Source organism: Oryctolagus cuniculus, chromosome 12 (assembly GCF_051225735.1).
Source record: "Oryctolagus cuniculus isolate XC-2025 breed Fujian yellow rabbit chromosome 12, ASM5122573v1, whole genome shotgun sequence".
Taxonomy (NCBI): domain Eukaryota; kingdom Metazoa; phylum Chordata; class Mammalia; order Lagomorpha; family Leporidae; genus Oryctolagus; species Oryctolagus cuniculus.
Window position 1 is genome coordinate 52,660,001 of NC_142878.1, and position 23,908 is coordinate 52,683,908.

General features: G+C 45.7%; 1 long non-coding RNA gene across 3 annotated transcripts in view; it reads left to right on the plus strand.

Annotated features, from left to right (window-relative positions):
* LOC103351159 (uncharacterized) overlaps window positions 1–23,908 on the plus strand; it is a 100,315-nt gene that overhangs the window by 56,785 nt on the left and 19,622 nt on the right. For 2 of the 3 annotated variants that reach the window (XR_016217976.1, XR_016217974.1), the window contains exon 3: window positions 23,624–23,760. This is a non-coding gene — a long non-coding RNA (uncharacterized LOC103351159). Of the gene's footprint in view, window positions 1–3,800; window positions 6,078–23,623; window positions 23,761–23,908 lie in introns of those variants that run through there. The other variant, XR_016217975.1, reaches the window with a different exon arrangement.

Here is a 23,908-nt window from a genome sequence, read left to right on the forward strand (position 1 = left end):
CTTTAAAGGGATAGCAGGACAGTGGACAAAGAAATATAGTGATACTCACTCAAGGATGCTTGGACTTAGAGTTATGGACACACAGAGGCATGTGGAGGTGAAGCGCGGGTGGTATGGCTGGTGGGACACTGGTGGTTAGGGGTTCCCTGGAAGTTCGGCCATGACAGTGTGGATGATGTTTGGGACAGTGGAGCTTTCTGAAAACATGTATGTGTACTGAAACTCCTAGGGAAGGCATTTCCTGGCATTGTGGGAATGTCACATTGAAAACCATGTGACTGGTCCAAGGCTCTAACCGGATGGGAAGGACAGGGGCTTATGACACATTGTGGCTGGAATCAGGTTTCCATGTCCTAATCTGGAGAGACACGAGGAAACAGAATTCAGTGAAGAAAAAGAGTATAGATGTTCAGCTTAGATTTCATGTTTAAGCAGTAATCAAATAGTTACAGGCACATTGTTTGTGTGCTTCCCAACATAGCTGGCTTTATAAGAAACAGGAGCATGCATTCAACTGCAAACTGGCATTCGAGGGGCTCAAGAAGAGTCCTCTCCCCAAATCTCCTCTATTGGTGCTTGGAATTCTGCAACTGAAGATCAGCCCTTGGGATCATAGGAACTGAAAAATATTCCTGGAAGAACTGACACCATAAGTGTTAATATTCTAAAAGATGAGTATGGATTAATTCCTAATGGCAGAGTCTCGGGGCACGGAAGCTAGGGCATCTTCCAGTGTACACAAAGATGCCAGGGCCAGATCATTGTTTCCTTCTCCTTCGTCACCACACATCACTCATCTACTTCTGAGGAGTTTGTTGAATTGTTTTTCCATTTCCAGGTCCTTATTTCTGACCCTTCTCAATCTCCACCTCAGCTTCTGTACTAACTTTGCCTGTGGTATTGTGCTTTTAGTCTCAAACCAGTCTTCCCATCTGCAGCGGTCTTTCTAAAGTACTTTGTCAGCACGTGTATTCTTATGTACCTCTGACTTCTGCCCATTTCTCTAGTACCTAATCCAATTCTTTTAGTCTAACTCATAAGATTTTTCTTTATCAGATCACAGGCCACCCCTCCAGTCACTCCTCTCTGCAGGTGTTGCAGACTCCAGCCTCACGGAGGGAACAATGTTTCCCCGGAGACACAGTTCTGTGCATCTCCTTGGCTCAGGCTGCACTCCCTCTGCCTGCGATGTCCTTCCCTAATCTCCCAATTCATCAAAATCATTCATCCTTCAACTCATGTCAACTACATCTTCCACCAGGGAGATTTTCCTGGTCCTCTTGAATCAACCTAATTTCTCCCTTCTTTGGGCAACTGTGCATTGTACTCTGACCAACATTCATCATAGTCTGACCTTAGAAATTAGTGATAGGGAGGTCTGTATGTGTTTCCCATTGGAAAATATGTGATCCTCCCATCTTCTCACTACCCTTAGGAAGGTTCATTTCTAAAGGTAGATCTCCTGGGGAGTTGATTTTCCGGGGACGTCCAATGTGCTCTGTCCCAGGCATGGTGTATGCAAAAAGGTATGTCGTAGTCTTATTTGAATCCTGAAGGCAAGCTGCTGTACCCTGAATGGAACTTGAGAGAAACTTTTCCTGTTGGATAATTTCTGGTGAATGAACTAAAGGACCTGACTCCCACTCTGGCAACATTGGTGTTCACAGTCCTTATTGAAGTCCTTGATGCTCAAGGCAGTGCAGCGTGATCATTTTCCCCGGGGAGTAACCCACTGTGTGGAGTAGGGAAGGACTCACCACAGAAGCATCCAAAAATCAAATCCACCAGTAATAACCAGGATTATTTGGCATCAGAGTTATAAGAAAGGACTATGGTTTAAAGAGAAGCCATCTCAGAGATTTCTCACCTGGGACAGGTGAGTGTCAGTAGATTGAAAACTTGGGCAGGGTTTTGGGCTTTAATTAAATTGCAAGGCAGGAGGGCCTGTCCTTGCCATCAAAGTCAAACCTGGACATCAGATGTGGCATTAAGGCCTCAGGCACTGCCACCCAGTGGGGATCTGGACCTAGAAGTCACAGCACCAAGGCAGGTGTGCATTTGAATGCAGTGAGCTAACCTGGAGACCTTCCTTGCCTCTTGAGTCTGTGTGTGACTGTCAATATCCTCTCATATGGAAACTCCTGTATGTTGATTTTTTTGCAGGTGTGGAACAGAGATTTTACTCTAGAGGCCTTCCTTTAATCACACTAAAAGCAAAATAAGAAAGAATATAGCATAGGACATGCTTAATATATGCTCAACTCAACTCCCATGGACAGTGATAGAAAAAATGCTGTCCTAGAATGAATTCGTGTTTTCAGTCTCTGTTTACTCTCAGGAAAGGTATCAAAGGATAACTTTTTAAAAAAATATTTATTTATTCGAAAGTCAGAGTTACAAATAGATAGGGGAGAGAGAGAGAGAGAGAGAGAGAGAGAAATATCATCCATCTGCTGGTTTACTCCCCGGATGGCAGCAACTGCCAGCACTGGGCCAGTCCAAAGCCAGGAGCCAGGATCCAGGAGTTTCATCTGGGTCTCCCATATGGGTGGAAGGACCCAAGTACCTGTGCCATCTTCCACTGCTTTTCCCAGGCACATTAGCAGGGAGCTGGATTGGAAGTGGAGCAGCTGGGTCTCCTACCAGGGTCCATATGGGATGCCAGTGTCACAGGTGGTAGCTTTATCCACTATGCCCCAATGCCAGCCCCAGATAACTTTTTAAAAACAGCATAATTGTTTTTTCAGAAGGATGAGAATTGTGCTGTCTGAGGACCTAGGTTTAAACTATAAGGAGAGATTTATGGTAGACATTTTATAACAGAGGAATCATAAAAGCAGGACTTCTTTTTTTCTTTCTTCTTTTCTCTTCAGCAGAACTCCTTGAAGACTACTGAAAATGTTGGGTTTCTGCAGGGAAAGATTCTGGGTGAACTTTAGAGCATTCTTTTGTTGAGAAAACCAGAGTAAGGTTGGGAATGAGTTTATTCACATCTATAACAAAAATTCACTATTTTGAGGATTATAAAAGCATGTAACTGAACATAGATACTGCACAATGAAATGTAAGTGCTAAGAAAAATTCAATGGTGTCTTTTTAGTTAGAATGAGGGAGTGTATTTTACCCCAAATATGAATTTAGTAGAGTTATTGATGTCCATACATGGCACAATAAGATCTAATGACACAGCTGAGTACCTTGCTTGCCTTGTCAGGGCCAGGAAGTCAGATCCCATCTGAGCTGGTGGAGGGGCAGGTGAAGAGCCTCCCTGGGGGAAATGTTTCTTCTCACTGTCAGTCATCCCAGGCAGGCAAAGAGCTAGCCTGGGACTGAGAAGAAAAACATCTCTTCTGCTCTCTGTGCATGGAGACGTGGGGATGCCTGCAGGTTTTTACTGGGTCATTGAGTTGCTCCCTGTTACATGGAAACCCACTGGAAGACAGGGAAGGTCTTATGTTTGGCTTGAGGTCTCAAAATATGTACTTCTTTCCCTCCTCAAATATTTAGCTGTGGTTTGAATGATTAAGAGAGTAGGTTGTGTCCACACTGGCATGGGACCCCATGCAGTGGTGGCGGAGGGGAGAGCAGCCTGGAGAAGAGTCTCACTTGGTGCTGTTGGGGGATGGAGAAGAGCTCTGGTTCAGTGGACTTGCAGTACCCCATGGAGACCCTCGGTGGGACACAAATTCCCACAGCTCACCCAAGGGACATAATGGACACTCCGACTTCCACATGGTGAGGCTGTAGTTTGCTGTAAGTTGCTTATAAATGAGACAGTGTCTTTATTTTGTAATCCACAGGCTAGTCAGGTGTGAGGACACATGGACGACGTAATGAAGGACTTCCTGAAAACAAGAGACCAGAAACTCTTGCGGTGGTATTTGAAACAGCATTTGTACAATGACAACCCCTGCTTTAATTAACATCCCAAACATCTTTGGCTGTTGTCAAGACTAAGAATGCTCAGCATCTGGTTAATGACAAACTTTGGGTCTTACAAGAGCTGGAAAACATCCACAGCTCTGGAAATGGCCAATTCCAATTTATACATGTTTCCATCCGTCCATCGAGCCAATATTTGCTGCCAAGCTTGCTACCAGGAATGCAGAGCATACCAAGACATTACCCGCAAGGGGTTTAAGCCTGAATGAGCAGAGACAGGTAGTTATCTGCACGTCCTAGTCAGAGACAGATTTTTCCTGGGTAATGGTATCAATTAGGCAAACTCTTCTCACAGTCTCTTTCCTAGGGGATTGTAGCTCTCATGAAGCCAGATTTGCTTTCCGGAGAACTTTTAGTCCTACTATTCCAGGTATAGTGGAGCCATTTCAATAAGCATAGCTGTGCTGTCAGCTTAGGGGTGCTCTAATGGTCCTTGGTCTTGGCATCCAACCAGAGGTTGCATCCTGGACAGGACAATGTGGGGACCGGCTGGGGCAGAGCGCCTGCAGTGATTTGGCCAGTCCAGCATTGCCCTCCAGTGGTCAAAAGCAGGAATGTAGGGAAAGAGGAATTCCGAGACTGAAGTTCAGAGAGGCTATCTGTGGATTAATTGAGGGGGTGGGAGGAAGGAGCCCTATGGAATGGCTCCCCCAGATGGAAACTGGGAAAACAGCAAATGGGGGCTTCGAGATTCAGATTCATTACTGACTGGGCACCTTGGGAGGGATGCGGAGAGAACCACACAACAAAGACCACTTTGGTTTCCTAATGTGGATTTTGTCAGGAGAAACAGTCACTGACTGTCAAGATGACCAGGTTACCTTGGGTATTAGCAAGTGTGGTGGTAGTGGTGGTGGTGGATGAGTGGCTACCTGGAGCTGGACACCGGGTCTCCTTAATCCATTCTTTTCAAGGTTCTAGAGAGACACTGATCTCAAATTATTTACCTTCAGACTTAAAGGCGGTATAGAAAGCAGCATAAATCTCTAGAAATGAAATTGGAGGCAAAATTCCCTGGGTAATAAGCTTTTTATTTTCTACCATTGAATTTGTGAAGGGCACTGGTCCATAGACAGCAAGAATGCATTCTTTGGGGACTTCGATGGTCTCAATCTCGCCCTGCTTTACACGTGGGTGGCCTGTAAACTGGGTTTTGGGGGAGAGTTCTTAACATCAAGGCATCCCCTCCCCACTGGGTCAATGCCACTGGAAGATGTCCAGCACAGTAGGACACTGTCCTGCCTTCCAGATCATGGACCTAATTGTCAAGGCTGACGTAGCCTTGGCAGCCAACCTGCTGTTGGCAAAATCTGCAAGCAGAGCAATGCTTGCTTCTTTCCTTCTGTCTCACCTTAGCACACAGTGTCCATCAGAAATGTCACCACTTACCTTCCAAGGTCACGGGGACAAGGGAATTTCACTCCCCTCCTTGGGTCCTCCCCCGCTTTATGCCTTCAAATTGACCTATGACTTGACTTCCTGAACCGCCAACAGGTTTGAAATCCTCCCTGCCCTTGCTGCTTTCCTGCTCTACTCTCCCCAAAAGATAGAGAAGTGGTCAGAGAAACTTTCTGATTAAATTATAAAGTGAAACAAAACAAATGACCAGTTAGGGGCTGGGTAACTACAGCAAAATGACTAATGGCTTGAATTGTCCACATGGTTGCCTGTAAAAACCACAACAGCTTAGGATACTGGAGAAGACCCAAGCCTGGACCAAGTGAACCATCCAAATGGTGAGCAAGAGCAGGAGGCCTGCGGGAAGGAGAATGAGGAAGCATGGAGCATGGATGCCGTGGTTGCAGGAGTCTTGGGAGACATCACATGTTCTAGCCTCTGTGTGTGTGTGCTGGTGTGTCATTAAACTGAGGCTTTGTGAAGTCAAGAACTGAGTCTACCCTGCTGTCCCTCAGGTCCCCGGTGCCTCCAAGGCAGCAAGTACTTGATAATAAGCATGTTGTCCACAATACAGTGGTTAAGGGACAAGGCCTTGGAATCCAGCAGTCTAGATCCCCTGTAATTTTTCTCGTTCAATCTTAGGAAGATTCTCAGATTGGAGCCATAGGCTACTTATCAGTCAAATGAGGCTAACACTACCTCCCCCAGTCCCTTCACCCAGAATGTGCTGAGGATTACAGGAGACGGGGCATGTGGAGTTCTGGGCGTTGCGTCTGGGTACGGCTGGTGCTCAGTAAGCAGTAGCTGTTTATATGATTTCCATGTGAGGTTGTGTACAGATTGCTGTGGGTGCATGGCCCCAACCCAACCTAATTGCAAGCTAAAGCCAAACCCATTTCAGAAAGGAAAAATGCGCAAGCATGGGGTTGAACAGATTCTCTCCTACAACTGCCCTTGCCAATCCCTTCTTTAACTGGAAGGACTTTACCCAAGTTTGCAGAACCAATGTGCCCTTGAACCCTGTCTAACATGGAAGAACCTGCTCCATCGAAATAGGCTTCCTGTTGAAACAGGCACGAGGCGGCTTGCTCTCTTCCGCCGAGAGCCGGTCGGCCTGGCCCTGTCTTCTGCCCTACACCACTCAGACACAATCTCTGGCGCTGCCGACACAGGAGAGGCTTGGAGGCTTTGTATTCAATCATCATTGAGAGCCCATTAGGAGAACAAGGTAGCGTGCAGCCACTTGAAAGGCTGAGAGTCTAGAAACAGCCATTACAGAGGAAACTCCTTCCGCCTGGCTGGCTGGGGCCAGGTCTCTGGCGCTAAAGCAATTGGCACAGATGCTGAGTGAGGGGCTCATTCATTTTGTGCTCAATAAAACAACTTTTATTCAGGGATGTGAATCGTTATCCCCCCGGGAAAGGCGAAGGTATAGAACAAGGCTGCAATTTCTCGGAGAATCTAATTCCTCCATAGCCGGAGACAGAGGGAGAGCGGGAGACGGATGAAAGGGAGCTCTGTTATCCTAGGAAGTCCTAGGTAATTACCCCGCCTGGGTTTCTCCTGGAGCTTCCGAACGGTGCCAGATGCGTCCAGGCCTCTGCGTGCCGCCCCACAGAGCGCATCCAGGGTCCACCTCCTCCCCCCGCGGCTGTTCCTCCTGTCTGGGAACACATCAAAGAGGTTTGATATTCATAACCGCTGTGAGTCATTTTCACATGGAGCTGCGGGGAGCTGCCCGTGCCACTGCCTGCTGCATTCAGCCCTTTGAGAGAGTAGCTGAGCTGAACCAATCCCCCATTACGGGTGAGAGTGGATTCCTCCTGGGAGACCTGCATTTGCCCCCAGACTCCTGTGCCGAATCAAATAGGTCTCTCTCTCTTTTTTGTCTTTATTGAGAAATAGTTATTAAAACATCCTCCAGTCTTGGCTCTCCTCTCTGCCGCCCATGGGGACGGCCCTGCGTGGTCCTTCCACGAGAGTGTGACCACCTCCAGGCGCTGCTGTTAGCGTCAATAACAGCTGAAGCCCCCTGGTTTGCCTTGCTCTGAGGACAAAGGATGTCAACAAGACGCCAGCCCCGACCACATTTCTTCTCAACTGGAGGCTGAAATTCTGCTCGCTCCCGTTGAGTCTGCCTATTGTTGGGAAAAGCCTCCTGCGTGACACTCTTTGAGGGCTGGCAGAGGCTCGGGAAATTAAAACCACAGGATCGTACCGCTGGAAGGGGCCTTAGTCATCATCCCATTGGAGTCTCTCAAATTACAGATAATAAATGAGGCACAGAGAGGTTAAGTGAATTGTCTCAGGTCACACAGATGAGAGATGATTTCCAGCACACGGAGTCCCCGCCTGAAAGCGGAGGCAAGTAGCGGCAGGGCGCGTTTGCTATTTACTTTCTCAGTGGAGAATGTTTGGTAGAGGTTCACATCCACGAGAAGGGGATACGGACCAGGAGAACTGCAGCTGTGTCTTAGTTTCTCGGCATGAAACATGGCTGCATTGGACCGGGCACGTAGCCCCGTGGTTAAAGTCAAAGCTTGGGCCCCGTGCAACCCATATCAGAGTTCCCCCTTGCAGCCACAGTGCTGTTTCTCCTGCTCATGTGCCTAGGAGGCAGCAGATGGTGGCCCGAGTACTTGGGTTCCTGCCGCCCACACGCGTAGACCCACCTTGGGTTCCTAGCTCCTGGCTTTGGCCTGCCCCAGGCCAGAGTGTTTGTGGGCATTTGGGGGAGTGAAACAGCAGATGGAAGGTCTCTCTGAGCTTTGCATGTCTGCCTTTCAAATAAAATGAAAATAAATAAATAAGGAGTTGCCTTCGTTGCAGGGCTGTTGAGGGCTTTGCTGATGACTGAGCTCTGGGACCTCTGAGCGTTAGGGTTGAGGAGAGAGCCCGGGAGGGGTGCTGGCTGCCTGGACTGAGTGCACCCCGCTGGGTTTGGGAGAGTGGAAGAGTCAGTAAGGAACGGCCAGACTGAGTGGCTGGGCATGCTGGGAAGTGGGAAAGTGATGGGAGTGGGGCGAGGCTAAGCCAGTAGCTTGGGGCAACGCTGCCCCGGACTGGCAGAAACTCCAGGGAATTAGGGTGAGCAGCATGGACGCTGTTTCCGGCCATCAGCAGGACGCCCCCACTTCCGCCTGCGGCTTGCGTGACCCGCGGTCTTCCCCTACCTCCGGGCGTCTGAGTGCGCGCCCTCTCTTGAGTTCTTCCAGAAAGGCAAGTGTGGTTCGTTCTTCAAGATGCCCAGAGCTCTTTCCGCACCTGGGGGTTGTGGTGAAAGGTCAGGCCACAGAGCTGCCTTGCGGTAATAGTAACGCGGCCTGCATCAGTGAGCCCCCAGGGGGCAGCCAGGGGCAGCGGGTTGTCCGGCAGCAGGAGCCACACGGGGACCTCCGGCTGGGCTGCTTCTCGTGGCCGGGGTCCTGCCGGCACCTCGGCCGCGACACCCCCCGCGTGCCCGGGGCCCCACGTCCCCACAGCCGCCTTCGCGGTGTTGCTACCTTGTCGGACGTAAAGGACAGCTCTGCGCGAGGATGCAGGGAATGAGTGGTGAGGTGCCTCCTGTTTAATAACCAGAGAAATATTGCTGTGCGGCATCTCTCCATATGCCGCGGCATCTGTGTCTGGCATGTAAGGGACTCATTTTCCTCACATATCTCATTAAAGATGTAAAGCAAAATGGAGGGGCTTCCAGCCTAGCTCCCGGAGCCGGCCTGCACCTCGCGTTCCTTGCCCTCTGCTGCCATCTAGTGGCCACTTGTCCTTGGCCCCTGTGGAAACAGCAGTAAGACAGTTGCATAGAAAATAAAACCAGGGAGCGCCTCAGCTATTTTATTGCAGCCAAGGTCTGGGACCCATATTCTGCCATCTCCTTGGGATTGTCTCTCTCAGTGCTGTCAGCTTTCTTACCAAGCCGTCTGCCTTCTGCATTCCAAACGTGTATCCTGAAAACCTGGCACACTGGGCTGGGCTGGGCTTGCCAAAAGCCTTGGTGCATCCAGTGACCTGGGTGCAGACAGAGCCCAAGCTGAAGTATCCCCTGGTACCTTGAGGAACCCTCAGGTCCTGGGCTGGAGAAAGGTGCCGCGCGCCAGGGGAATCTGAGGGACTTTTTCAGCTGCCTGCCCACACCACAGATTTCAATACAGAGTCTTTGTGAGTGGATGCTCATTTCACTCGAGGCACTGTCTTAATCCAGGACCCATGTTTCCTGAGGCTGACCATGTTGGACATTTGCCCTGTTGTCTGTGGTGGCGTCAGAATGTGTGCCTAGCCCTGTTTCCTCGGATCGGGGCTGGGGATAGCTGTACCACAGTCCCCAGGATGGAAGACAATTGTCATATAAAGGGTTGAACTTGTCAGTACAAGTGAGGAGAGTGAGAATGAAGAGCCAACAGGGTGCACGCCAGCTGCAGGGTTTATGCACAGGCTGCAGGTGCCTCTGTATTACCGTGGTCTCCCAACACGAGGATGGAGGGGCTGAGGCACAAAGAGTAAAGTTGCTTTTTATCATCAATCCAAGCGGGTAATGTCCTTCTCTTTAAGCCTTGACAGGTGATCATTAATTTCATTAATTGATTGATTTTTTCCAGATGTTCTCAGCTCTGGGATATGCAGTGAAGTAGACATATAAAAGTAGCATATGACACAGTCTCATCCCTTAAAGATCTTATTACAGAAGGAAGTAGGAAGAAGTGCAACAGCTATGGCAGTATTAATTCTCTAAATTAAGAAACAAAACGTGTAATATATGGAGCAAGGATTCAGAAAAGAAGTGGTTTGCTGGAAGTTCCAACAGCTGGCAAGCGTTTGGTAGAAGTAAATGACTCAGTGAATGGCAGTTGATGACGTGTTCTCTAAGATGTGTGGCCTCGTTGGTCCCCATACCCTAAGGACTCTGCTCCAGCTGTGGGCCATCTCCCTGGGCCAGAGTCAGCTGTGAGAGTCAGAGGGCGATCTTCCCAGGGTCCCATTCATCAACCTGCAATAGATTTCTTCTTCCCACTGCTACCTTTCATTCATTGATTACATGCTCTTTCATATATTCATTCAAGAAACCTATACTGTGCTAGCATTGGGGTAACTGAAGTAAATCCAGAAATGTTTCTTAAGTTTTCACACTGAACTGGAGCATGATGGGACAGAGAATGCCAAAATCATTGCCACTGTTTATCTCCATCTTCAGTCATTTCTTTGCTAAGCACTTGTTGGTTTTTGTTGCCTTTGTGTAGTGGCCTACAGGGGCCCTCTCATCTTCTTCTCTCTACCGCCCCAAATGTCTTGCTATGTTTTTTCACAGTCCCACTACATTTTTGTCTCTGGGGGTCACTGGGCAGGCCTCTGGGGGTTCTGGTCAGCAGCAGTGTTCAGGGAGGGCATTTTATTGGTCATGTGAAAATACAAAGTTTAAAAGCAAATTCAAAGATGCTTTGATTCAATCCTGGTTAAAAGTAAAATAGACGTTGGTTTGTGGTGGTGTTTGTTATGCCTTGTGAGGAAGAACTTCTGTTATGTCAAGTTTTCCAAAGTCTGTGCTGCTGTGACAGAGAGATCTACGTTCTGTTACCAAAGAGCTCAGTTTAAAAAAAAAAAAAAAAGACTGTTCAGAGATCAGACATTTGGGGGAAGGTTTTATGTCATTTAAATTTACAGTAGTTTGACCTCTTCTTGTGTTTAGTGACAAGGCGCAGGAAGCTTCAGTATCAGCTCCCACGGAATATAAGGAATATAACCTCAACAGCAAAGCATTTGATCCCAGGGAGCTCAAAAAAGCCTCGTATTGTTCACTTAGCCCATAGGGTGTCCGTGTGAGGATACAGCTTGCTTAGCTGAGCTGTAGATAAACTCACAACCTTTTATTTAACCCATTCATCTCTCTCATTGAGTCAGGAAAACTTTAGACTTCCTTTCTCCCCTTCCCCCCAATTCTGGGGCACAGTTTTTCTCTTAGCAAATGGCATGAAATAAAGGGCTACCGTAGATGTACCCAGAGCCCGTTTTGTTTTTTTCCAGTCCTGTTGCAAAGGTTTTATTCTTGAAACAGAGGATGTGGAGGATTGCATGGAGACAGAGAAAGCTGGAGGGTTCAGTTCTAGAGACAGAGACTTCCAGGGCCCGTTGGAACTGGATAATTTATGGGTCTCCATAGGTGCTGGGCCGTGGGAGATGGCTGTTGCTTACCTTTAGCTATGTCCTGGCCAAGGGCTTCGTTACCTTGGTCTTGTCCACATCACCTGGACAAGCAACTTCCCAAACACTCTCAGCTCTGACTCTCAGACTCAAAGTGATCTGAAGCCCTGCCTGTATGTCTTGCTTCTCTTTTTCTTTGTTTCTGCAAATGTCACAAAAAGAAAAGTTCTGCTGAACTCCACAGGCATGTGCAGGAGTTGTCACCTAAAGCCTGGCATGGGTTCATGGGGCCATGGTCTCTGAGCTTTCCTCTCCCTCCCTTCGTTCACCGTGAATCCCAAACCAGTAAGTGGGGAGGTAATTTAGTTTCCACCGAGTGCTGACTGTGCCTTTGACTTTAAACAACACGGACTCATTTAACTCTGACAACCAACGGAGGTCCGCCTTATATTCCCATTTTATGGACGAGGAGGCTCTGAGAGGTTAGATAACTTCCCCAAAGGTTTAGAGCTAATCACTGCCAGAGCCCCAGTTGAAGCAAGCCAGAAGTCCTGGTGGCTTTGATGTCTGTATGCAGCCCAGAGAAAGAAGCAGGCCCATGCTTCTCTCTCCTCTTCCACCCCTACTGTCCTTGTTAAAGGGCCCCCAAATTGTTGAGAAGCACAGGAATCCTCAGCTGTGTCCTGTGGCCATAGAGCCCCACTTGCAAGACCCCAGGTCCTCCACCAAGTGTCAGGAGCCCAATCACTGTGGCTGTCAGCTTCAGGTTTTAGCAGGACTTGGAATTCAGGGCCTGGGAATTCACAGTATAGGGCAGTGTGCATGAAACAGCCCAGCCACTGTGGTTTTTTTTTTTTTTTTAGATTTATTTTATTTATTTAAAAGACAGAATTACAGAGAAAGGCAGAGACACAGAGAGAGATCTTCCATCTGTTGGTTCACTCCCCAGATGGCCACAATGGCCGCAGCTGCATCGATCCGAAACCAGGAGCCAGGAGCCAGGAGTTTCTTCTGGGTCCATCAGGCGGATGCAGGGGCCCAAGGACTTGGGCCATCTTCTACTGCTATCCCAGGCCATAGCAGAGACCAGCCACTGTTGTAGTGCATCAGCCTGCAGTCACTGCCAGTGTGCTTTCGGGTTGGCTTCCAGGAACCTTGGCAGTCTTTGATCTTCCATTCTGTGTTGGTAATAGCTGGGGGCTGTCCAGGCTGGTAGGGTTGTGTGGGTTTTCCTGTTTCCAATGGAGTAAACTGAGATCACGTACTTTGTGTCTGAACTCTTATGTAAACCACACTCAGCCCCATCTCTACCTTCTAACCTTGGGTCCTGTGTTAACCTTTCTGAGCCTCAATTTCTTTGCTTATAAAAGCAAAGAATTAAGCCATGTGATCAGCTGGACACCAGCCCTAGGAGCTCAAATGGCAGAGGTCTGTCCATAAGGATCCCCTCGCCCTCATTTTCTGTGGTTCACTTGAACAACATGCTCCCCTTTTGCAACTTAGTTTCTTTTGGAAACTGGCTGTAGGTATGTGTGCAGTCTAATTTTTTTTTTTCCTGTGCAAAAATGTAGGGCCCAATCACAAAGAGGTTTCCTCCCAGGTCCTGAAGGTCTCTGGGACCCCTCTGGATGACAAATAGAATTTAATTGTCTGGCCAACATGCCTAGATTGCTTTGCAGTGATGATGTTTGCAATTTGATTTTGTTTTTATAGAATGTGGAAGTTAGTAATTCAGCAAGAGGGGGAGGTATGTTTTAAGACATCTTTAAAATTCATAGCATCACAATGATGGTACCGATGTTTTATTCAACTCCCAATTCAGTGTGGTTCTCTATTGAGCCCCATTCTCAGTTCATGAAACGGAAAGAAATCTTGCCCTCTGAAAATTCCCCATCTGAATTGATGTGCAGTTCTTAGAAGCGAGGTAGAAAGACACAGGGACCTGTGTAAAAATACCCAAAAGTAATTCCTTCCTACCCAGGAAGTGGCCATGTCTTTGACATTGTGAGCAAGCACCAGCAGACAGGTGATCAAGCATGGGAGAGGCATGCCTGGCCCAAATTCAGAGCTCTCAGTGGCTCCATGGTAGGTGTAGGTCTGTGGAGGTCAGCACCACCAGTCCGCTCCTTTCTCTGACAGTTGTGAATGGAGGAAGGAGAGAGAGGTTCTTTAATAAAGGTGTGATAAGCAGAATTTTACACCAAGTATTCCTTTCCATACCCCAGTTTTCTAGCTTAGGAACCTGAGGTTCACATTGTGTAGGTGGCTTGACCAGGGTCACTCACCTTGCAAGCAGCAGAGACAGAGTCAAACCAGGTCCTTCTACTCGCTGTCTCATATAGTCTGCTTACGTCAACTTATGAACTGCATGTGATCCGTGGTGAATTGTACTGATGTTCAGGTGCCAGGGGAGATAGCCTTTCTTCTTGACACTAATCTCAAAGGTTAAACTATATTCCCCAAACTCATTTCCATTAATAACCTATCAAGGATCTGTCATGCATTAATTAATCCCAAATGATCATCTTGCATGTATTTACATTTTGGTATCACCTATTAACGTTACCCTTTTCATAAATTAAATATGCAGCACATAAAGCTAGTCTCCAATTACTGGTATGTTGATTTTAACCCAAATTTCACAGTCTGGCATTCCTGCAACGCTGGGGAATTAATAGTTGATAAAGGTTCTGTGTGCAACCTCTCCAAGTAACAAATGTGCATTTTTACCTGCTCCATCAATGGCTGAACGCCAGAGGGTCACTAATGGACAGATGTCAGACATCACAACAGGTTATACAATTCTTCTCATGGAGAATTTTTTGTTGTTGCTAAGTCCTACTGCACGAGTGATTCATCTGTAGGTAAGGCCAGTCCTGGCATAAAGTGAAGAATTCCGGAAAGCTTCAAATGCAAATCACACTGTTTTTGATGTTAGAGAAAATGTCAAGCCAGGCAGCAGTGCCGTCCCTCTGGTCCTTTCCTGGAATGACCGAGGGTCTGCCTCCCTCCTGTCCAGTGGGCGGTATTCATCTTCTGCTGTAGATCCCAATGGGGTTGACATGATTGCCATCAGAGCGCAGAGCACAGAGCAGAATCATCCCTTGGAGGAGAGTTCCCTTTGGTGTAAGGAGTTCTTACAGAATTAATCCTCAAAAACCTTGATGACCTTGCCAGATTTACCCTTGGATGTATCAGAATTGGTGAAGGCCGCCCCATCCTCCGAGGTTGTCCCTTTCCGTGAGCGCACCAGCTACAGGCCCTGTGTGGAGGTTGCTTCCAGCCCTCAGCAGGAGCACACAGAGTTCACACCTGCAACTGAAAGACGCTGTGTCCCCGGGTGGCTTCCCTGTGCAGCCACCACACACTCTGCTGGAAAGGAAATGGATAGTTACGTGAACTTGGGAGGGGAGCTGTTCATTTTTAGGGCACTCAACACAACCAGGGAGAATGCAGCTAAGTAAACACAGTCTTTAGGGGCACCTGGACTGCTAGGCCCCTGAGCCCTTCTGAGGAGAATTTGAAAGAGATCATTGTTCCATGTTGTTTGCCACCCTGCCGCCCTCCTCCGCTACCACTATTTCCAGTTCTGCTGATGAAGAGTGAGATGATGGGGTACTTACGGGGACTGTGGGCAGCTCTGGACTGAACCGGAGAGGGGATGTGTCAAAAGTCACTTATTTGTGGCCTCACTTTCTGGAGATAAGATGTGAGAAAAAGTTTCTCAGAGGGTATTATGCTAAAACTTTTTCAATTTTATTACCGTCTGAAATCCTCTTCTACTAAGAAAATACCCCATGGGGCTCTACCTCTTTAGCTCTTTCTTGCTCATGTAAAATAAGCTCATTGGAATGAATAAAGAGAATGGTATTACTCTGGCTGGAGCACTAATGAGCGCTTTCACTTTGTCATAGTGTAAATATTAAAGTTATAAGAGGCAGCCCAGGGACTAACTAATTATTTTAAAGACCCAAAGTGCTTGCAAACTGTCTAAAATTCTTTGCTGAAGAACTATGCCCTCATTCAGTGCTGAGATTCTCAGATCCCCTAACACCTAAGCCTCCAAGTGCCTCTAGGGACCAACCAGACTCCTCACAGGGCTCCTCACAGACCCCTCAGATTCGAGAACTGGAACTGGTGCATGTAGTAAGGAATGCATTGTGTATCTCAAAATCACTAAGAAAGTAAATTTTAAATGTCTCACTACAAAAAGAGCAAGTATTTAGGTAGTCAAGTATATTAATTAATTGACTTAATTATTCCACATTATATCCATAAATTCCAACATTAGTTTGTACCCTAAAAAATACATATATAAGACTATGATTTGTCCACTTACAATTTAGAAATTAAAATTTTAAAGATTAACTTTTAAAGGCTTAAAAAATCTTGGTCTAATATAAATGGGGAAAAGTTAACAGAAAATTGAATGAATAACATGGCCTCAACAATGTAAGAAAATACATTGAGATCAAGCACTCAAAAAATTATATCAAAGTGACACAGATGTCGTTTCTGGGTGATGAGATCATGGATTATTTCCATCTTTTTATAATTATATGAAAATCACACTTTTTCTTCAAAGAACACATATTTTATAATGTGAAAAATCATCTGATAAAAGCATCTTTTGAATACTAGGTTGTGTGTCCTTAAAACATTTCTAGCTTTTTTTTTTTTTTTTTTTTTGACAGGCAGAGTGGACAGTGAGAGAGAGAGACAGAGAGAAAGGTCTTCCTTTGCCGTTGGTTCACCCTCCAATGGCCGCCACGGCCGGCGCGCTGCGGCCGGGGCACCACGCTGATCCGAAGGCAGGAGCCAGGAGCCAGGTGCTTCTCGTGGTCTCCCATGGGGTGCAGGGCCCAAGGACCTGGGCCATCCTCCACTGCACTCCCGGGCCACAGTAGAGAGCTGGCCTGGAAGAGAGGCAACCGGGACAGAATCCTGCACCCCGATCGGGACTAGAACCTGGTGTGCCGGTGCCGCAAGGCGGAGGATTAGCCTGTTGAGCTGCGGTGCTGGCCTCTAGCTTTTCTTAAAATGGATTGTCTAACATAAATAAATTTGTCCAAATAGCTCCAGAACATACATTTGTGTACCTATGGAATCAGGAATTGCTAAAATTATTGTCTTATGTAAAATAGAACTGTCTTTCATTTTTTTTTAAACCAAACTGTGTCAGCTTTAATGATCTTGTTATTGCTGTTCAAAAACACATGCTAAAGTAATACTTTATATAATATAATAATATGTAATAATAATAATAATATAATAAAGTAATACTTTGTTTCTAAATCCTAACATTAATGAACTGCAGAAACATGTTTGGCTACTGTCCTCAAAAAAGTTCAACCCAATTCAACAATTCTGAACACCTGTTTACACCAGACACTCCTGCTAGGTCATGAAGATTGGAATGAAGTGAGTTCAAGATGAGCATGACATACAGCCGTAACCAATTACTCTTCGGTTCTAAAAATGTCAAAACAAAATAAATCTGTCAGTAGGTAGAGACTGTACATTCCCTAAGAGCAGAACAAGAAGAAGTGGTAAAGATACTCTCTGGGGAATTAAATCATCCTACAAGCTGAAATATCTCCCCCTCTAGCAACCAAGGGAGCCCTGACCTTTCTCCAGTAACAGGGAGCATGAGATGAGGACTCAACTGGAAGGCCTCCCACTTGGTTCTAATCGTGATTCTTTCTATGTATTTATGAGATCTTAGCACTTTCGGGATCTCAGTTTCCCACTCATAAATTGCAGTGAACATGGAAGTGCAGATATCTCTGTGACAAACTGATTTCAAATCTTTTGGGTAAATGCCCAGAAGTAGGATTGCTGGAACATATCATAAAATTCTTTTTGGTTCTTTGAGGAACCTCCATACAGTTTCTTGTAGTGGCCATACCAATTTACATTCCTATCAACACGGATGAGAATTTCTTTTTATCTGGATCCTCACCAACACTTGTTATCATCTGTGTTTTTGATGGCAGGCAATCGGCTGACACCACGGCTCAATAGGCTAATTCTCCGCCTGCGGCGCCGGCACACGGTTCTAGTCTCAGTCGGGGCGCCAGATTCTGTCCCGGTTGCTCCTCTTCCAGGCCAGCTCTCTGCTGTGGCCCGGGGCGCCAGATTCTGTCCCGGTTGCTCCTCTTCCAGGCCAGCTCTCTGCTGTGGCCCGGGAGTGCAGTGGAGGATGGCCCAAGTCCTTGGGCCCTGCACCCGCATAGGAGACCAGGAAAAGCACCTGGCTCCTGCCTTCGGATCAGCATGGTGTGCCGGCCGCAGCGGCCATTGGAGGGTGAACCAATGGTAAAGGAAGACCTTTCTCTCTGTCTCTCTCTCTTATTGTCTAACTCTGCCTGTGCGCTAACTCCCCACACAGGACCCCTGTCCTCAATGAGATGACTCTTAAAGATTCTTAATTATTGAGTCAAGAGGATGACTATTTTAAAAGTCTTGATACCTAATACTAGAAATCTATTGTCACACTCTATCAATTTGAAGTCACAGTAGTATTAAATGCGAGTGCTCTTAATATGTCCATTTTCATCATTACTGAGTTGTGATTGCTTAAAAAAATCTGTTAATTTGAGATAAAAGTTGTTTTCATTTGCATTCTTAAAATGTAAATTTTTGATGTTGTTGACTTTTTCATGTGTTCATGAGCAATCTCTTTATAATTTTTGCATCTTAATTTTCCCTGCATATCCATCAGGGAATGTCTAGCTCTTCCGGACTGCTGCATTTGTTAGTTTCATAAGGATTAACAAAATCTATTTAGTCTTTTCCCAATTCATTAGTGTTTTTTCCTTCACTCAAAAACAACAACAACAAAACAAATCCATCCACAGTAGTCTTCCAAATGGCTTTGGGCTACTGGGGGTTTGCCTATGGTCAGAGGAATCTCTCTGTGACAGTAGCTTGTTTGAGTAATTGGTCCTCGTAAATATGAGTAAGAAAATTAATGTTTTTAGTAAATCCAGAGGGGGCCACCCCATTGGTGGCAAGCTTATGCTATTTTGAGACAAGGATCAGGCTTCGCCTCAAATGACAATGCATTTGCTCTTTTAAGCCCTTTCCAAGGCACTCCTTCTCCTACCTATTAATAGGATACATTGAAAACAAATTATCACTAATAAATTTTCTTGCTGAGAACGTGGAGAGTTAGAGGCTGGGGGCTGGGGATTTTACAGTTTTCCTCAGCTCTAGGAAACTGATGTGAAGAATCCCCATCTGGTGTGGTCAGTGCTGACCATGCTTTGCCTGTGAATTATTATTTCCTTAAATATATAATGGCTAGAGTCAAGATGGAATACTTCCCCAAGGAATTAAAAAGTTACAATTTGGTAACAATGAATTTTAGTAATCAGGTTATCATTATGCTACTTTGAAATTTACAAGGTAATAAATTATGCTTTACATATTCCAAGAATTTAGTTTATTTGGATTTCTGACTGAAGAATTTAGAAAGCAAAGAACTTCCACATTTTATTAAGTCTCTGCCTCTTTTTGAATAATTTTCTTTTAACAGAGAAACAAGGTTGCAATCACTTTTTTATTTTTCAAAGGAATTTATTAATACATTAGATTCTCAGAGTCACAGGAAATTCATGATAATTACTGCAACACAATTCTTACCAATTCTCATGTTGTAATCACTTTTAAGACACTTTCAAGACTTGCATGGAAATTATCATAGTAACAAGTATTAATTTAAAGATGGACTTAAAAATTATAAATGGTATTTATCGTACTTGGAACGTGTGCATCTGTAGAATTTTTATGGTTCTTCATGTTTTTATGAGAATTAAAAATGTGTTTTGAGAAGAATGATAGTCTAAAATATGAAGTTGGACAGCATAGATTATGTGAAATTTAACTGATATGATATAAAAATTAATGATCCTTATATTATGAATAAAATTAGAAGATTTTTAGTTCTCAACAAACTCAAAACAAATTAAGGTTTTTATAATTTAGTTGTGAACTAAGTGAAGCATAAATGGTTTTGCTCCTGCCACATGATGGAGCCACTTAAGCTCGCAACGTAAGTAACCAGCCACTCTTAGTATTGTGTGTTCTACCCTTTACTTTATGAGAATTTCTGAAAGAAATGTTGGTTACTTTTATGATGTTTTTTAAAAAGATGTATTTATTTATTTGGAAGGCAAAGATGCAGAGAGAGGAGAGAGGGAGAGAAAAAGAGAGAATCGTTCCTGGGTTGGTTCACTCCCCAAATGGCTGCCAGGACTGGGACAAGCCAAAACCAGGAGCCAGGAGCTTCTTCCAGGTCTCCCATGTGGGTGCAGGGTCCCGAGTACTTGGGCCATCTTCAACTGTTTTCCCAGGTGCATTAGCAGGGAGCTGGATAGGAAGTGGAGCAGCTGGGACTTGAACCAGATCCCATTTGGGATGCCGGCACTGCAGGCAGAGGCTTAAACTTCTACACCACAGTGCCAGCCCCTATGCTATTATTTTTGAAAACCACTTAAAAATAAATCCATGGGCTAGTGTTTGTCCTAGTGGTTAAGCTGTGGTTTGGGATGCCCACATTCCGCATCACAGTTCCAAGGTTTGAGTTTGAATTCCAGAGTCCAGGTAATGTGCACCCTGGGAGGCAGCAGGTAATTTCTCAAAGTTTGATTCCCTGCTACCCAGGCAGGATATGTGCACTGTTGCTCCAAACTTCCGCTCTTGTGGGTTTTTGGGTAGTAGACCTGTGAATGGGAGTCTGCTTTGTCTGCCTGCCTGTCTGACTCTTTCTCTGCCCCTCAAACAAAACTAATTTTAAAAATTTGAAAATAACTTCAAATTGCCAGCAGTGACCCCAGGCCCACCACCAGGTGCTTGGTTGTGGACTCACACAAGTGATAACTGCGTGGAGGGAGGGGCTTCCCATAAACTCCTCCCAGAGTTGCCCTTCACGGTCCCACTTTTGTGGCTGAAAGCTAGCTGTTTGGGTTTTCCTGCAAACTCCAGCATGTTCACCTGGGCTCCTGCTTCAGGCAGATATGTTAATTACACTTTTTATGATCTGACTTCCTTTCCAGCCTTTACTTCTCCACATTTGTGAGGTTCAATTCCCTGAGTGGCTCCTGATCCAGTTACTGGCCCTGGAAGTGATTCTAGAGATAGAACCTTAAGGGTGTGAGTTTGGTACTGGTGATCTGTTTTTTTTTTTTTATTTTTTTAAAAAGATGTATTTATTTTACTTGAAAGAGTTACACAGAGAGAGAAGGAGAGGCAGAGAGAGAGAGAGAGAGAGAGAGAGGAGAGAGAGAGGTCTTTCATCCACTGGTTCACTTCCCAATTGACCACAGTGGCCGGAGCCGCACTGATCCGAAGCCAGGGGCCAGGAGCCAGGAGTTTCTTCCGGGTCTTCCATTTGGGTGCAGGGGCCCAAGGGCTTGGGCCATCTTCTACTGCTTTCCCAGGCCATAGTGGAGAGCTGGATAGGAAGTGAAGCAGCCAGGACTCGAACCGGCACCCATATGGGATATTGGCACTGCAGGTGGTGGCTTTACCCATTATGCCACAATGCCGGCCCCCTGATGATCTGTTTTATGAAGCATTAATGACCCTATTTCCAATGGTAAATGGGACACTAGTAGTGTCTGACATCAAACATCTATAGAAGGCAAGATGTTAAGTTACCCGAAGCTGATATCATAGGACAATAGAGCAGAAAGAAGAAATATAGAAACATGGGATTTGTGAATTACTTCCAAGTGCCTGGGAAGAGCTGGAAATAAAATATAATTAACTGAAAATCCAGGCAAGGAATTAGAAAATTTCTGTGTTTACTTTGAAACAAATCCTTATCTTTCATAGCTATAGGGTCTGATATTTCTGAAAACTAAATAAAAAACTCATTCCATGGGTAGCTCGATTGCAACACCAGTTTAACTCAACATCTATGATTAGAGCCAGACACTTTGCACAGTGGGTGGGCCTTTGCTTGAGTCACCCGTATCCCAGTTTGGATGGAGTGCCCAGTTTGAGTCCCAGCTTCCTGTTAATGCATCCTGGGAGGAAGCAAATGATGGCCCGCATCATTGGGTTCCAGCCACTCATGTGAGAGACCTAGATGGACTTTCTGGCTCCTGGCTCTGGCCTGGTCTAGCCCTGGATGTTGTGGGTATGTGGAGTGAGTCAGAAGATAGAAGATCTCTCTTTCTTTGCCATGCCAACTTTCAAACAAACATTAGAAAAGATCTATGATTAAAGTTAAGACATTGATTGCAATACACTGATCTGAAAATTGAGATAGCAACACGTAGACAGATTCTAAGAAAGCTGAACTCCTTGGAGTCCTCTGTCTCCTTACCCAGAAGAAGCAGCCTGTCCTCTCTGTCCGAATTTGGTACCTTTGATGATTCATCCTGTGGAGAAATGGGGCTATTCCTCAAGACTCATCCTCAATACCTTTCATTGCTTTTGACCTATCACCAACCTCAAATCCTGGCAGGTCCCATGGGAGCAGATACAAAAGAATGAGGTACTATATGTGCCAAAAAGATTGCAGGTTTTTTTCTGATTTATATTTACATATCTAACCATTGATATTGTAAAATTTCCTTCTTTCCTTCCCCAAAAGATGCAGAACAATTTATCAAGGTTATAATGCCCTGAAGAAGAGGAAATAACTAGATTTGGGAGGATTTCTGGACATTGGCTCTGAAAAGATCCTGTTGTGCCCAGATCATTAGATCCCCGCAGAGACCCCCAGAGAGTCAATCACACCAAACTGCAAAAGCAAGGTTTATTCGGGAGTACAAGCCGCGACAGGGACGCCATCCAACCAACCGGCACAGCGGAGGAAGGAGTGAGGCCTCGGTCTTTGTTTGGGAGAGTTTTTAAAGGAAAAAAAGGGCTACATCAGCAGGAAAAAAGAGTTACATACAGCATGGAAGCTTTGGGTACAGGGAGTTACAGCGGGGGCTTACAGCAGCGGAGCTTTGGGCGCAGGGAGTTACTTTGTTTAGCAATCTCTCCTGTGCTGTCCTTGGTCTACCGAGCTAGCTGTCCCTGGTAAGCTTTGATATCTCTGGAATGCCTGAATGCCTGCTTTTTTACAAGGACTTGGGTCTGCTATGGGAAAGGGAGGCTGCTTTTTTGTTTGTTTGTTTTAAAATGGAGTCACTTTGGTTCTTCAATCCCAGCTCCTAGAGGCCCAATATGCCATCATTGTGTACTCACCAGAGTAGGAGTCTATAGAGATGCACTGGTTAGTGGTATTTTGGCTCAGGCCCACCCAGTGCATCCAGTTGGGCTCTGAACTCTCTGCATGGCTGTATTCCAAATTCTGCAGTTGAAGGAGACACCCTTAGCAAATGGAAGCATAACAATATAGATTATCTGATCTGTAGAGTGAGGACAAATAGAAGACATTAGAACTGATTCTAGGGGCCGTTGCTGTGGCGCAGCGGGTTAAAGCTCTGGCCTGAAGCACCAGCATCCCATATGGGTGCCGGTTCTAGATCCAGCTGCTCCTCTTCCAATCCAGCTCTCTGCTATGGCCTGGGAAAGCAGTACAAGATGGCCCAAGTCCTTGGGCCCCTGCACCCACGTGGGAGACTCCGAAGGAGCGCTTGGCTCCTGGCTTCGGATCGGCATAGCTCCAGCCGTTGCGGCCATCTGGGGAGTGAACCAGTGGATGGAAGACCAGTCTCTCTCTCTGTCTCTACCTCTCTCTGTAACTCTGTCTTTGAAATAAATACAAAATAAATCTTTAAAAAAAGAACTGATTCTAAATTCTGGAATGGTAAATCCAAAGTTCTACTGCATTCTAGAGAGAGAGAGCTGAGATGAGTATGCTATAAAGGACTCTACAGCTATGGAGGGCTGGTGATTTCCATCACATACCCATTCAATTCATCTGTTTAGTCTATGAAGAAGACAGGTGGGTACTGAATAATGACAGAGGATTATTGTAAACTAATCAGATGGTGAATACAATTGCAGCTTCTGTTCTAGGTGTGGTTTCATTGCTGGAGTAAATCAGTGTATCTGTTGACATCCGATACGTGAATATTGATATGAAAAATCATTTCTGCTCTATGTACCTGTTAGTAGAGATTACCAGAAGCATTTTTCTCTTAGATGGAATGGCCAACAATATTCTTTATTTGTTTTTCTTCAGGTTATATCAACTCTCCAACTTTGTCCTATTCTGTTCCACAGGGAACAGATTGTCTTTACATTCTACAAGACATCCCATGGATCCACTACCCTGATGGACCAGGGGAGTAGGGAATAGCAACTACTTTAAACACTTTGGTAAGACACATATGGGCAAGAGGGTGGGAGTTAAATCCTTGAAAAGTTTGGATACTTGATCCCTCAGTAAACTTTCTCAAAGTCTCATCATCTGGGAAAGTTGAGATCCTTTCTCTAAGGTGAATATCAAGTTGCTACCTCTGATCCC